Here is a 15,307-nt window from a genome sequence, read left to right on the forward strand (position 1 = left end):
GTAAGTTTATATTATTTTTAATTTACTTTTAATTTTTGAAATTTTAACAGTAGAGCAGGAAACTGCTCTATTCCTAAATCTACATCCTTATCCAGGGCTTAACTTCTAAAGAAATGTCTGTCTTCTTGCATTTTCTGATTTTCTTTCTGTTCTTTTTGTGAGATAGTTGAGTAATAACTAAAACTCAGTGGTGAGTCTTTTCATCTAGGATGGAAAGTCCCACATAGGAAATGGTACCACTAGCATTGGGTCAGTCGTTTATGTTGGCCAATGTAAGGAAACCTACTTTCTTACACAAAAGGTTAACTAACCAAGAGGAAGTAATTGTTGGGGAGGATGGGGGGAGGAGGAGTTGAGTTACCTTTTCCTGATGAAATTCAGCCTAACACACTATGGGAAGTGCCATAGAGTACATAAAACCATAAGAGGTTGAAAATTCTACTTTGTTTTTAGATACTAAGGACCAAGAAGGTATGTATGATTTCAAGGTTTGGTGAAACTGTTTCTGAATGGGAAGTGAGTAGGTTTCAATTACTGAAGAGAGGAGGGTATGGTGGGCAGGAACATTTTTAATGTCTTCTGTCACTGGGTGAAACTTGTCCTGGAACAGTGGTTTTTAAATAATCCTCTGGGCTGGAGGAAGGAAATACTAAAACTGCCACTTATCCTTATTGATTTCATCCTTTAAAACTGTCTATTTCTTGTGCTGCTTTATGGTGTATAGAAAGGATATTCCTGGGGACCACTGTCCCAGAGACAAGAGGAGAAGGCAGATGGTTGTATCAGGATGGAAAGAACTGGAGAGGTGGAATAGCTCAGAATGTGGAGGTCTTCCTTCTTTTCTGATAAAAGAAATGTGGTCGTCATTTGGGAAGATTCTGGAGAAAGCAGGGAGGACATTGACCTTTGTTGACCAATGACTGTACGACAGGCATTGGGTTATGTATTATTTATTGTTGTTAAATCACTGCACATGTAACTTACATATACATGCATTCTTTTATTTATTATTCATTTAGTGAATATCTCATTTAATCCTCACAAATAGCTTGAGAAGCAGATTTTAATTTTTCCAGTTTTACAACCAGGAAGCTAAAGTTGTGTTTTTTTTATTGAAATGTAGTTGACATACAATACTATTAGTTTTGGATGTATAGCATAGTGATTCTCCATTTATTATATTAAATGATTACCACAGTAAGTCAAGTTATCATCTGTTACCATATACTGTGTAGTAACATCTGTTACCATATAATAGTGTAGTAACACTATTATTGACTGTATTCTCTTATAAATAAATCACATTTCCGCGGTTTATTTATTATCTATCTGGAAGAGTGTACTTCTTAATCCCCTTTGCTTTTTTTGTGCATACTCCCAGTTTATTTTTTGTATTTATGCATCTGTGTTTTGTTTTGCCTGTTCATTTTTGTTTTTTAGATTCCACATATAATTGAAATCATACAGTATTTGTATTTCTCCAACTTATAATAACCTCTAGGTCTATCCATGTTGTTGCAAATCGAAAGATTTCATTCCTTTTTATGGCTGAGTAGTAATCCATTGTGTGCAGGTGTGCACGCACACACACACGTTTATACATTCAACTATTGATGGATACTTAGGTTGCTCAGGAAGCTAAAGTTTAAAGCAATTAAGTAATTTTTACATCATATGATTTATACCCCTGCAATTCTCATGCCTTATGGCATAGGTTTATAATATACACTCCAGGGCTTCTGTCAAAGAGATGCTCCTTCAGTATGTTCAAGTTGGTTTCTAGTCTGCTAGTAGCAGTTGGATTGCTCAAGAAAGTATTTACAGAATCAGGGAATACTTGGTTGTAGTTTTATTTTCTTTTTTATTGTATATGTCCAAATCATAATTTTAGGCCAGAGATACTTCTCTGCCATTCAGGTTGAAACCAAGCCTTGGTTTGACATTTCAGTTAGCTCAACCTTCCTTTCCTGGCATTAAAAGCAAGCAAGCAAGCAAACAAACCTGAAACTCTTGGAATGGCTATATTTCAGGGAATTGATTAAATTTTAACTAGTTCATTTCATTGGGATTAGATTGAATTGACACAAAGTGGTTCAATCTACTTCCTGGTGGTCCCATTCTCAGTAGCAGAGACGTGTTGTTCTCCCCTTTGATTGTAGAACCCCCTCATCTTCATGTCTGACTCCTGCTGGCACGTAAGTGTCTCCTGATTAGGAACTACATTTTGTTTATCCTTCTGTGTCCCACAAAGTGCCTAGCAAAGTATCTGCACTTGTTGAGTGAAAATATTGAACGCCCTGATCCCAGTTGCTATGGGTGGTTTATCTGTTGACGTAAAATGGTGATTTGTTGGCTTTCTTAGCTATCTTGGCAGTAGAGCTAGACGTTTTGACAGATATACGATGCTATTTATTCTGTTAAGAAAAGATAGCATGACTATTTGCATGGCTTCGTATTCTTAAGTATAAAAATTTCCATCTCTTAATTTTGATGAAAGGTGTGCAAAGTTGGAGGAAAGGTGAGAGGGTGAATAAATTAGGAAAAATTTTTCTCTTGAGTGCTCAGATATTTAATCGAAATTCATTTAACATAATTCATTGGATTGTTGTGAGGACAGATTGAGGTGATCATTGAGAAAAATCTTTGGAAACTCTAGATTATAGACAGGGATATTTCTAAAAGGTAAGATTTTAAAGCAAAATAAGGTTTTTAAAAAACAACTTCTGGTGTTTTGACAATGTATATGCTGTGTAATGAAGATTAAAAATTAAGCTCTAGTCCTCTAATATTATCTAGTGGTAATATATAACATTTACCATTTTAACCATGTTTAAGTGTACAGTTCAGTGATATTAAGTACATTCACAATGCTGTGTAACCATCACCACCATCCATCTCTGGAATTTTTTCATGATCCCAATCTGAAACACTACCTAGTAAATGTCTTTCCATTTACCCTCCTCCCAGCCCTAGTAACCTCTATTCTTTGCCTATGCTAGGTACCTCCTACAAGTGGAGTTATTACAATATTTTCCTTTTATGTCTGGCTTATTTCACTTAGCATAATGTTTTCAAAGTTTATTTATGTTGCAGCATGAATGAGAATTGGATTCCTTTTTAAGACTGTAGTATTCCATACCATATTTTGTTTATTCCTTTACCCATCGATGGACACTTGGGTTGTTTTCACTTTTGGCTATTGTGGATAATGCTGCTATGAATGTTGGTGTACAAGTATCAGTTTGAGTCTCTGGCTTCTTTTCTTTTGGGTATGTATCTAGGAGTGGAAAACAGATCTTTTAAACTTCATTTCTCCGGACACTTTTGAGATTATCCAGAGCAAGTCTCTCTCCTCTGTTCATGCCCTAAAGAGTGAGCAATTGCTTCTTCATCTTCAGTGTGCTTCAGGCCTCCATGTTTTCCCCTAGACTCCTCTTCCTCCTCTGAAATTGATACTTCTAGATGTAGCTACAAAGGAGTCTGAAATCTGATGCTAACCACTGTAACAAGCTCTATTCAAATTAGGCCCACCAACTGGCACTACTTTGGGGACTGACAAATTAAGGTGAGCTAAGAAAAATTAAACTGTAAGTTCCATTATAAATGGAAATCTAGTAGAAATAAAAAGTGTCATACAGAGAACTATACTTTAGACTTGAGCTTCAGTTCATTTGATAAATTACTATCTGCTGAGCACTGTTGATAGACAACAGGGAATGAGTTCAGAGCTCTGTTATCAAGCAGCTCAAATTCTAGAGGAGGATGCATACATATTTAGGAAGCTACAGAAACTAAACAACAATGCTACTACTATTCATTTGTTTATTTAACATTGCTCAAGCACCTGCTGCACGCTGTTCTAGGCCCTGGGTATACATCCAGTCAAAGACAAAGTCTCTGTTCTCCTACAGCTGACTTTCTGGTTGGGGAAACGGGACAGTAAGCAAGGAAATACACAGTATAATAGCTATGTGTTTTTCCTATGGAGAAAAATAAAGCACGATAAGGGATCGAGAGTGACTGGCGTGTGTGTGGGTGGTTTTACGTAGGCTGACCAAGGCAGGCCTTTCAGAATTTGTGAGTTTGAGCCCAGATCTGAATGAAGTGAGGGAGACAGTCAAGGGGATGTGTAGGTGATAAGGCAGCCTGGCAGGGGAGTAGCAGCATCTGCTATAATGTTAGATTTCAGAGATGGATAAAGAGCTTTGGGACTTAAAAGTTTTTTTTTTTTTTATTTTGAGAGAGAGAGCGAGAAGGCAGAGAGATAGAGTGAGAAGGCAGAGAGAGAGCGAGAGAAGGCAGAGAGAGAAGGCAGAGAGAGAGAGCGAGAAGGCAGAGAGAGCGAGAGAGCGAGAAGGCAGAGAGCGAGTGAGAGCGAGAAGGCAGAGAGCGAGTGAGAGCGAGAAGGCAGAGAGCGAGTGAGAGCGAGAAGGCAGAGAGTGAGAAGGCAGAGAGTGAGAAGGCAGAGAGCGAGAAGGCAGAGAGCGAGAAGGCAGAGAGTGAGAGAGAGCGAGAAGGCTGAGTGAGAGAGAGCGAGCGAGAGGGCAGAGCGAGCGAGAGGGCCCAGAGAGCGAGCGAGAGCGAGAGGGCAGAGAGAGCGAGAGCGAGAAGGCAGAGAGAGGGAGAGAGAGAAGGCAGAGCGAGCGAGAAGGCAGAGAGAGAGAGCGAGAGAGAAAGAGCGAGAGTGAATCCCAAGCAGGCTCTGCACCATCAGCACAGAACCTGACACAGGGCTCAGACCCACAAACCATGATGTTGTGACCTGAGCTGAAATCAAGAGTGGGATGTTGGAGCCACCCAGGTACCCCAGAGCGTTGGGACTTAAAGTAATGGGACAAATAAATCTGATGTTCTGTGATTTTAGGCACATAATTTTGTGACACCGTAAAATCAGTTTTAAAGCACCCAAAGATTGTTCTGCAAGGGAGTATTTAATGGCAAGATACTTGTGTTTTAAAATAAATGAATGAGGGGCGCCTGGGTGGCACAGTCGGTTGAGCGTCCGACTTCAGCCAGGTCACGATCTCGCGGTCCGTGAGTTCCAGCCCCGCGTCAGGCTCTGGGCTGATGGCTCGGAGCCTGGAGCCTGTTTCCGATTCTGTGTCTCCCTCTCTCTCTGCCCCTCCCCCGTTCATGCTCTGTCTCTCTCTGTCCCAAAAATAAATTAAAAACGTTGAAAAAAAAATTTAAAAATAAATGGATGAATGAACATTTCAAAATGATAGGAAATCATTGCTGGGGATCCCCCTGCCTCTGTTCATGCTGTATGCATTATGAGAATCTCTGTGTATGAGATGAGCATGAAGTAGTCATTCTTTGGCCTTACTGTGAGGATGGTAAGCCCTTTTTCTATCCCAACTGTGTTCTCACATTAGGATTCCTCATTCATTAAGGGTTGTTAATTAGGAAAAAATTTGATCAAATAAATTCTGACTAGTTAGTACATGAAGAACTAGAGAATTTTAAGCCAATTTAGAGCTTTTAGAAGCATTTAACAAGAATATACCAAGGAAGCTAAAGAAAGATATCCTTAGTCTCGAAATTTCAGGGACAATGACGGCACATGAATTTTTTTTTTTTTTTTTTTTTTTTTTTACTGGTGTCAGAAACTTGGGCAAATGGAACAAAATCACAACACATAGCTCCTTAATGTGGCAGTCTGTTTTTTATAATGCAGGTTTGTGTGCCTGTGTGCATGTTCATATGTGTGAATGATGGGGGGAGGGGAAGGGTGAGAGAAGAGTTGCAAAACTGAAGACTCAGTCCTTATACTCCTCACCTCAAGGTGGTAGACGAGATAGCACATTGCAGAATAAGTGCCAGTGTATGATATCCAACCTAGTCTCTAGCAGTGTCCAAGAGGGAGGGACCAGAGATGCTAGGAAAGTCAGAAAATGCTCTGGGGAGGGCTGTGGAGCATGTGATATGGTCCTTGAAGGACAGGTTTAGAAGTGAGAAGATGAAGGGAAAGGTTTCCCAGGAAGAGAGAGTGGTCTGGGCAGAGATGCCATGGTGGGGATGTGCAGTTGATGTTTAGGTAAAGGAGAGGGGTCCTGATACATTAGGACAGAGGATCTGGTTTGGAGATTGTAGGGTTAAATTTGGAAAGATAAACAGAAAGCCAAGAAGAAAAGGAGAGCTCTGTGCTTTCCTTCTTTTATAAGTTGCTTTTTGACTCATTAACTTATCAGGTGATAGGGAGGATCATCCCTTGCTCCTTCATTGGTCTGCTGTTAGGGGAACAACCATGTATCTTAAGATGCTCCCTGTAAACAAAAACACTGTCTTCTAAGAGCTCCATTTTTATTGGTGGGCATACAAGCTCCTTGTAAAAAAATGTAAGCAGTACTTTTGGGGTACCTGGGTGGCTCATTCAGTTAAGCATTCAACTCTTGATTTTGGCTCAGGCCATCATCTCACAGTTCATGGGATCGAGCCCCACGTTGGGCTCCATGCTGATAGCACTGAGCCTGCTTGAGATCCTCTCTCTCCCTCTCTCTCTGTCCTTCCCCTGCTTGTGTGCACACACACTCTCTCTCAAGATAAATAAATGAACTTTAAAAGAATTAAAAAAAATGTAAGCAGTGCTTTTGTAAGAAACAATGACATAGTTCCACCAGGACCCACCAGCCACTCCACCCCCATGCCATTTTTCGGAAGTAACTACCATTAAATATTTCTTCTTGTTTATCCTTCCTGATTTATTAGGTCAACAAATATTTTTTGAATTCCTATTATGGGCATAGGGTATACAACAGTGAATGGAAGTCCCTGCTCTCAGGGAGCTTCTATTTTATTGGGAAGAAACAGGCAGTAAACAGCAAGCACATTTAAAATATTTTAGCCAATATTTTTCTCCTATGCATACTCTTGCAACTTGCTCTTTCCTCTTGACTGTGTCTCTTGGACATCTTTCCATGTCAGTGTAAAGAGGCCTATCTCTTTAATTGGTACTCACTAATATTTATTGAGCATCTGCTGTGCCTCAGGCACTGTCTTGGTCACAGCAATTCCCTACAGTAAGTACTATAATTTTCACCTTACTACAGGTGAGGGACCAAGGCCAAGAGAGGTTTGGGAACTTGCTCAAAGTCACCTGGCTGGTCGCTGGTGGAGGCAGACCTGAGCCCAGACCATCTGATTGTTCAATCCAGTTCTTCTCCCCCTTGATGGCTGCATAGTACTCCATTGTATGGATGTTCCTTCACTTATTTGGCCAGTCCTCTATTTTTAAGCCATTTTTAGTTTTTTCCTATCACAGATAGTGCTATAATGAACATTTTACACACTTGTGTACATGTGTTTATGATCATCTGTAAGTTTAATTCCTAAGAGATGGAAAAATACACATTTCTGTATTTGATAGACACTACTTAGTTTCCCTTTAAAATTATTTTACCAACTTCCCCACCAACATTGTAGGAGAAGGTGCTGATTTCTTTATAGCTTATTCAACAAAGGGAGTTGCCAAGGGTATAGGAGTTGCTAATACAGTAGGTTAAAAAAAAATGGTATAGAAATTACACTTAAAAACCTTTTTTATTTTTTATTTATTTTTTAAATGTTTGTTTATTTTTGAGACAGTGGTGGGGGAAGTGCAGAGAGACAGGAGGGGTCAGAGGATCCAAAGTGGGCTCTGTGCTGTCATCAGAGAGCCCAAGGCGGGGCTTGAACCCACAAACCATGAGATCATGACCTGAGCTGAAGTTGGACGCTCAACTGACTGAGCCACCCAGGTGTCCCAAAACATTTTTTAAAAAGTTTTTTATTTTAAATATCTTGAAGAAATGATTACTTCCTCTTATAGGCTGTTCTTGGTTCTTTTTATCATGTAAGGGAGAAAGCCACCACTCTTGTTTCAAGAAATCTGCAGTTTTTTGTGACTAGGGGTGGGAGGAGGGCTTGGCAGGGAACAGTCCTTCCTTTTCCCCTGATCTGGCTCTCTCTGGAGGCCTGTGGGCTCAGTACCAGGATTGGCCAGGAGAGTGGATTGATATGTACAGGGAATCAACTTGCTCTGGTTATAGAGACATTAAAATATATTTGGTTTCAGTATTTAACTGAAAATCTGATGCAACTTCTAGAGAACCCATAAATGGCTTGAGACACACTTAAGACATAATCCTTTCTTTTAAAAATAGACCAAAATATTTTGTTTTCATCTAATCCCATCTTAAAAACAGGAGCGTGCTTAGCTTTCATCCATGTGAGAGTGAAACTCCCCTTGCAATGATTTTTTTAAAAATGCTAATTCCTTCATCTCTGGGAAAAACAGGTAGGAGCTCTAAAGATATTTGCTAATTTCCATCACTTGAGGGCTCATACAAGTTTGGTAAGCAGAAGTGATAACTGTGACTTCTTCCGTTGTCCGCTTCCATCCTACTGAACACTTGGTTCCCACAGAGGAAGCCATCCTGCTGAAGTCAGCCTCTAGGGAGCTTCCTTTTGTTTCTTCAAGATTAACCAGTTCTGCCCTGGCAGCAGTAGCAGGCAACTCTGGAAGGAGAGGCTCTTCTGGGCTTTTGGTATTTTTCCAAGGAGTGTTTTTTCTCCCCCAGTTCCTCACTGGTAGTGAAGCCGGTTTCCCACAACGCTGCCTTCTTCAGATGAGATGCTGATTCTGATCTGCCATCTAGCAGCTTCCGGTAGCGGTAAGTGGTCAAGAGTGTTTTTCCGGGAGTTGATCTCAGGTTCTCAAGAATGTCCTCTAGAGACTCAGTTTGTTTTCTGTGTAATTGCTAGAGCCTTCAGAATAGCTTTGCTTTTCTCACTGTTCTCATTGCATGGTCATGGAATGGGTACCTGTTTGATCTCCCTGCACCCTCCCTTTTGGGAGAGAGGGTTAGGTCCAGGCTGAGGTGAGTTTGTGGGGAGCATTCAAGGGTTGGTGAAGCCAAGAGGAGAGTTAGCTCAGGGCTGACTAGGGCTTTCTGTTTCTGTTTTCTAGGTTGCTCTTTTGATCTTTTCATCTTCTGGTGAGGTTGAGGTTTAGCAAAAGTCTTCATTTTTCTCTAACTAAAAACACTTTAGAAACTAGTTGGGTGTGAGAAATAGGACATCTGCTTTATTTCCCTTTTCAAATTTTTATTCAGTTAGCATCACCTATTAAATGGCTAATGGGAGTAGCATCAGTGTCCATTTCTTCTTGGCTTGTGGGTGTTTGTCACTTCCTTTGGGAGTAGTTGGTTTCATTTTTTTCAAGGGGTTTGTATCTAGTTCCCCTATTCAAGGTATTGTTTATTCTATGACCAATTCATGCTTTAAACATGAACAGTTTACTAAAATACTCTCTGAGGCTGGAGTGGTATGTTTTTAGTGCTGAGATTTGTCTGAACTGAGAAATCGATACTTCTAGCTGTTTGGTTGACAGATGTGAGAGAGTTTCTCAGGTCCCTGGTTAATAATTTGCTGTTTTGAAAATAAAGGAAACTGGTGAGAAACAATAATTGGGGGCTGAAGGCTTATTAGAAAGGAAATGAAGAAATATAGGATCATATGTAGAATTAACAACATCTCTCTTCATGAATGGCCACCTTTGTTCAGGTGTTGTTCTGTGCTAGTCTTTGCATTTACTGAAATGGAAATTCAGAGTGATTTTTAAAAACCTATATTTATCTGTCTTGTGCTTTTATATTGTTCCATCATGCATGCATCTTCAAAAATGAGGGATCAAGTAATTTTTGTGCCCCTGGGGGATTTTTTGTGCACAGGAGGATTTTATTTTGTTTTTACATGGTAAATTGGAAATTTCCATTTAGTAGGAAAAGACTTCACTTTTTGTTTCAAAATAAATTATAATTGTAGCTTTCCTAGAAATAAAACTTCTTAATGGGTGCATTCTAGATGCTTGCATTGCATGTACAAGAATTAGATGCTGGTATTTGTTTTCAGGATTTCTTACAAAAAGGTGTCAAAGAGGGGCCCTGGGTCGCTCAGTCGATTGAGCATCCGACTTCAGCTCAGGTCATGATCTCACAGCTTGTGAGTTCGAGCCCCGTGTCAGGCTCTGTGCTGACAGCTCAGAGCCTGGAGCCTGCTTCAAATTCTGACTTCCTCTCTGCTCCAACACTTGCATCCTGTCTCTGTCTCTCTCAAAAATAAACATAAAAAAAAAAAAAGGTGTCAAAGAAAATAGTAACCTCCAAGTGTTCCACATACCTATAGACTTACTTGACTTTTTAGCAATATTAAAAATTTTTCAAATAGTAATTTCTGATTAAATAGTAAATTCAAATACTAAATATATCAGTCATTGCATTTTTGGAGATTTTTTTCCCCTTTCTTTCCTTTCTCCTTTTCTTTAGTCAGCTTGAGCTTGTCGAGCACCTGCACTATGTCAGGCTCTGTGCTGGATGCCCAGAGAAGATGCCACAGTAGGAAAGGCTGAGCATTTTATTTTGATATATCCTTCTCTGACTCTTCTTTTCAAGTTGAGTGTTCCCTAGGACCTGTCCTTGTCCTTGTATTGACTCATCCTCATCCTCTGTCCTCTCCTCACTTCTTTTTATTCTTGTTCTGAGTGAGATCATTCATTTCCCATGACTTCAATGCTTTCATGTATGTTGATGATTCCATGTCTACAAATCTGTCTTTTGTCTTTAGTGCTGAGGATGTTTTCAAAGATAAAGAGGAATTTCAAGCCTAATGTGTTCAAACTGAATGTATTATTCTCCCATCCCAATTCCTGCTCCTTTGTTTTCTCTTCCTTCTCTTTTCCCTGCTGTACTAATGGCACCTCTGTCCCCTCATTGTCCTGAGCCAAAAAACCCTAGAAGTCATCTGAGGTTCTTCTTTGTCCTGTACACCAACCTAGGGGCCATTTATAAACTCTGTTAATTCAACTGCAGAAACATTTCCAGAATCTGGCTCCACTTGCCTATTGTTACTGCTTCTCCACCTCTCTCCATGCCAGGCCATGCTGTGAGCATAACCTTCCTAAAAGTGCTGACAGCATGCACTTGCATAGGGAGAACCAAGAGAGTAATGACAGTGGACAAGGGAGCCCGGATTATAACCATATCATTCTCTAAAAATCTCTTCTTCCTCCCCATTACCTGCAGGATTAACCATGGGTCTTGAACATAGCCCTGTTCTGTGTCACCTGACCTATCAAATGGGGATGATGATAGTCCCCACCTATACAGTTTTGGTGAGGATAAAATGAGATGATACATGGCAAGTACTTAGCACAAGATCAAGTACCCAGTGAATAGTAATGATGATGGCAATGATGAAGGTGATCACTTCTTTCAGAATCCATCTCTAATCTACCTTTCCAGCTCCATCACCATAAAATCTCATTGCCATGACTGTCACTCCTTCCCCAACCTTCTCTTCCCTTTCACAGTACTGGATCTTTTCACATGCTATTCCTTTGGCCTCTTTACCTCATTTTGCTGAGCAAACTCTTTCCTTTTCAAAAAGATTCAACTCGGAATTATTCTCTGTGAGGTCTTAGCTGACTGCACAAAACAGGCTTGGTGGCTCCCTTTCCTCTGCCTCCATGGTGCTCAGTCCTTCCTTCCATCACAGTCCAGAACTTGCCATTCTAATGGTCTGTGTATCTGTTTTCATCTTCCCCAGACTACAGGCTTTGGAAGGGATAGAGGTAGGAACTAATGATCTTTACCTCCATCTACTGAGTCCCGGTTTGACATAGAATAGGCACCCATAAGTGTTTGGTGATTGAATACCCATAGGGATGACTCTCAAATTTGATAGGAGGTTTTCTACTTGTGGAGAGTTAAACATACAGTTAAGAAAAAAAAAAAGCTTTCCCTCTCTTGAGTACTAACTTTGTAGCAGGAGGCACTGTGCTAAATTCTTTACAGGCATGCCTAGTGATCCAGTGAGTTACTCTAACTGTCCCGTTTACAGATGAGAACACCAGGCTTAGAAGAGAGGGAACTTGCTGGAGGCTTTGAAGCTGGCAGGACCAGGCTCCGGCTGTCTGACTTGCAAACTGGTGGAAGGAAAGGGAAGTGAGAGGGGGAAGGAAGATGACTAAGCCAAAGCAGGCATGTTTGTTAGAGAAAGGCAGCATGAGAAGGGCAGAAATGCACAAGAGAAGGCAGCAAGAGCAGGCTAGGAAAGGAGAAAGGAAAGTGAAAAAGAAACAAGGAGAGCAAGGGAAAAAATGAACAGGGGATAAACAAGAGGAGGAAGGGAAGCAGGATTCCCACTGCTTCAGAATTTTGTGGCCGGGGAACAGCTGCATGCCTAATGGAACATAAACAGACTGCAGTGTTGACATGACAACTCACAACAAAATCTAATCTACATTATACAAGAAATAGAATAATTTATTGTTAGGCCATGGTAATTAGATGTAATTGCTAAGCAGTTTAGAAATTTGGCTGTACAGCCATCACTTACACACACAACACACACACACACACACACACACAGGCATGCACACACACTCACTGGCTTAAATTGTGTTCACTTTTGTCCAGTGTGGACACTTGGCAAGTGACTGTGGCTGTTGGCAGCTGTCACTGACACTAAATATGATCAAAACATTATCTACACCTCCCACCCACTATCACACTCAAAGCTGTACCCATGTAGGAAAGAAGCACAGTCTTACTCCTTATCCTTCACTGATGTCCCCTCCCAAGGCTGGGATTTCCCTGTTGCACCAGGATTTCCCTTTCCTGAGTCTTCTCCCTGTGCTTCTGCCTCACCTCCCTTATCCCTCCGGGGCCTGGTCCCAGGGGATATTCTTAGGCTGGTAGGCAGGGTTGCCAGCAGATATGACCCCAAGGTCACCTTGTCCAGGAGTGGGAGAATTCACTGAGGCTTTGCTTTTTTGCCTTTGGGGACCTGGAGGCAGAGAAAGGAAAGGGAAAAGGGTAGGACCAGAGAAGATGGAGGGCAGCAGGAGGAGGGAAAGGGCTAGTGCCCTAATTCTGCCCTCCTAGCTTCCCATCCTCAGATGCCACTATTGTTCAGGCAAGAGGGCTTTTCAAGGTTTTCCTGTGCCCACCCTGGTGCTGGCCACCCTGGTGCTGGTCAGTCCCCCTCCCTTCCACTCTTGGTTGGGTTAGTCCTCAGAGACCAGGTGAATTGGGTTGGGAAATAAGTGGCTGAGTGAAAAACCTGAAGGAAAGTTAGGGAAACAGGAAAGGGAAGCTGGGAGACTGAAAGAGGGAAAAAGTAGTAGAAGAACAGACAAATGGGAGGAGGGGAGAGAACATGTTTTATGGAGTGAACCACATATGCGTATATATTTAACCTCACAACAGCTCTAGGAGGAAGGCATTATTGTCTCTAATTTACAGATTCAAAGGTTTAGTCTTAGGAAGGGTAAGTGACTTGGTCAGAGTAACACTAGATACAAAGTAGCTGAGCTGGGATTGGAATCCTATTATCCTAAAAGTCTCTTCCATATAGTACAGTGTTTCCAAAGAAGACGAGAAGGCAGAGTTGGGGAGGGCAGAAGGAAAGCTCACCAGAAGAGAATGGAGAATAGAGGGAGAAGAGGACAGGAGGTCCTCACAAGGGGTGAGGTCTGGGATTGGGCTTGTTGAAGCTGTATGGGTCCTTTCTCCCTTGGCTCCATGTCCTGAGAACTGGAGAGAACCCACTGTGCTCAAAGGAGGTAGAGGATTCCCCTGGGGGGCACTCTGGTTCCTCTCAAGACCCTGAGATGAAGACAGGCAGGGATGGGCTCACCTGGGCAGTGCTCTGGGTAAGGAAGGAGAAGCTGCCAGGAATCTGCCCCATGTTGTTCTCCTGGTTTCCAGTGCTCCTGTCTTTTCCTCAACTGCCTTGACTCCTTTCTTTTCCCTTTATTTTTCTATCTCCTCCATTTCCTTTGCATTTCTGTCATTCTACCTTGTATTCTTTCTTTCTTTCTTTCTTTCTTTCTTTCTTTCTTTCTTTCTTTCTTTCTCTCTCTCTCTCTCTCTCTCTCTCTCTCTTCTTTCTTTCTTTCTTTCTTTCTTTTTCTTGAAAGAGAGGGGGAGAGAGAGAAAGAACAAGTGGGGGAAGGGCAGAGAGAGAGGGAGAGAGAGAATCCTAAGCAGGCTCTGTGCTGTCAGCACGGAGCCTGATGGTGGGCTCCATCTCACATGACCTGAGCCAAAGTTGGATGTTTAACCGACTGAGCCACCCAGGTACCCCTCTATCTCGAGTTTTCAATCTTTCTCTTCCCACTGTTTTCCCTCCCCTCAGTTTATTCACAGGACTGTTCCCTCCCACCACAAACACATCTTTTCTTTAAAGATTTCTTATCCATTCACACTTATCTGCTTTGTTTTATTGTAGAATGTCCTGAAGGAAGTTAGACTCACTGTGCTCATTTAATCCTAATGTTTATGTAGATACTTTGACAGAGAAAGTTCAGAGGGTGGCTTCAAGATAACTAATATCTAATGAGCCTTTTCATCATGTGCCCCCATTCCCAACAGTCCAACCAGTAGGTTCTGAGGCTTACGGAGTATATTTGTCCTGCATTCTGTAATGAGTTAGTGGAAAAAGCAGGGATCCAAGGTTAGCCTGTTTGACTCCAAAGGACAAGCTTCCAACCACCACATCCTGCTGCCCCTTAAGCAGGTCAGTGGTCTGGCTATTCCCTTGGAGGCCTCTTGATGAGTTTATTGCATTCAGAACGGGTTGTTTGTCCTGTAGGTTTTTGACCACAATTGAACAGCATACCAAAACCAGATTTATCTTTCTGAGTTACACTAATACTAGCTCAGGAGACTGGTAATATAAAATAAGAATGACAATTGAGAACGTGTAGTATAACTGTCAGGAGGACCAGAATGTTCATTTCAGCATGCATGACTAGTGTACTCTTTCCCTGTAGGCAGACTTCTGTGGGAAAGCAAGTTATTATCAGCAGGTGGCTTGGTGATCATGGAATTGGAGCATGGGGAATTAACTGTAATAACTTGATTGTTGAGTGACCTCATATCATTAAAGGGAATCTCCATTTGAATCCTTTGTTTAAAATGTTGAGTCACCTGCACTCAAGTGTACCCATTTTCACTATAAGTAGAGACCTTGTGGAATCATATTATGGACAGGATGCTCTCCTTTGCATACAGCTGTTGAAGTAGCATTCCTAACTTGGATGTCTTGTTATTGCCCTCAGTCTCAAGGTGTTTGAAACCAACTCTTTATTTTCCCTGAACAAACTAGAGTCTTCTTTGGACTTTGTTATTTTTCCATTAGAAGAGTTATTTTCTGTAACCAAGATTCAAAACCTGAACTGGAAATGTAAAAAAAAAATCCTTTATGCAAGTATAACTTCCAATGTTTAAAAAAAAAAAAAGAGTAGTCGTTGCCTTTGAAAATG

At 41.3% G+C, this 15,307-nt stretch overlaps 1 protein-coding gene across 13 annotated transcripts in view; it reads left to right on the plus strand.

The window, feature by feature from the left end:
* Positions 1-382: 382 nt before the first annotated feature.
* ATP8B4 (ATPase phospholipid transporting 8B4 (putative)) overlaps positions 383-15,307 on the plus strand; it is a 257,258-nt gene continuing 242,333 nt past the window's right edge. For 5 of the 13 annotated variants that reach the window (XR_009264158.1, XR_009264157.1, XM_058737763.1 and 2 more), the window contains exon 1: positions 8,334-8,651. The gene's annotated coding sequence lies outside the window, so the exon portion shown is untranslated. Of the gene's footprint in view, positions 472-8,306; positions 8,652-8,692; positions 8,859-15,307 lie in introns of those variants that run through there. The other 8 variants (XM_058737764.1, XM_058737779.1, XM_058737777.1 and 5 more) reach the window with 8 other exon arrangements.

The sequence above is a fragment of the Neofelis nebulosa genome, chromosome 7, assembly GCF_028018385.1.
Source record: "Neofelis nebulosa isolate mNeoNeb1 chromosome 7, mNeoNeb1.pri, whole genome shotgun sequence".
Classification (NCBI taxonomy): domain Eukaryota; kingdom Metazoa; phylum Chordata; class Mammalia; order Carnivora; family Felidae; genus Neofelis; species Neofelis nebulosa.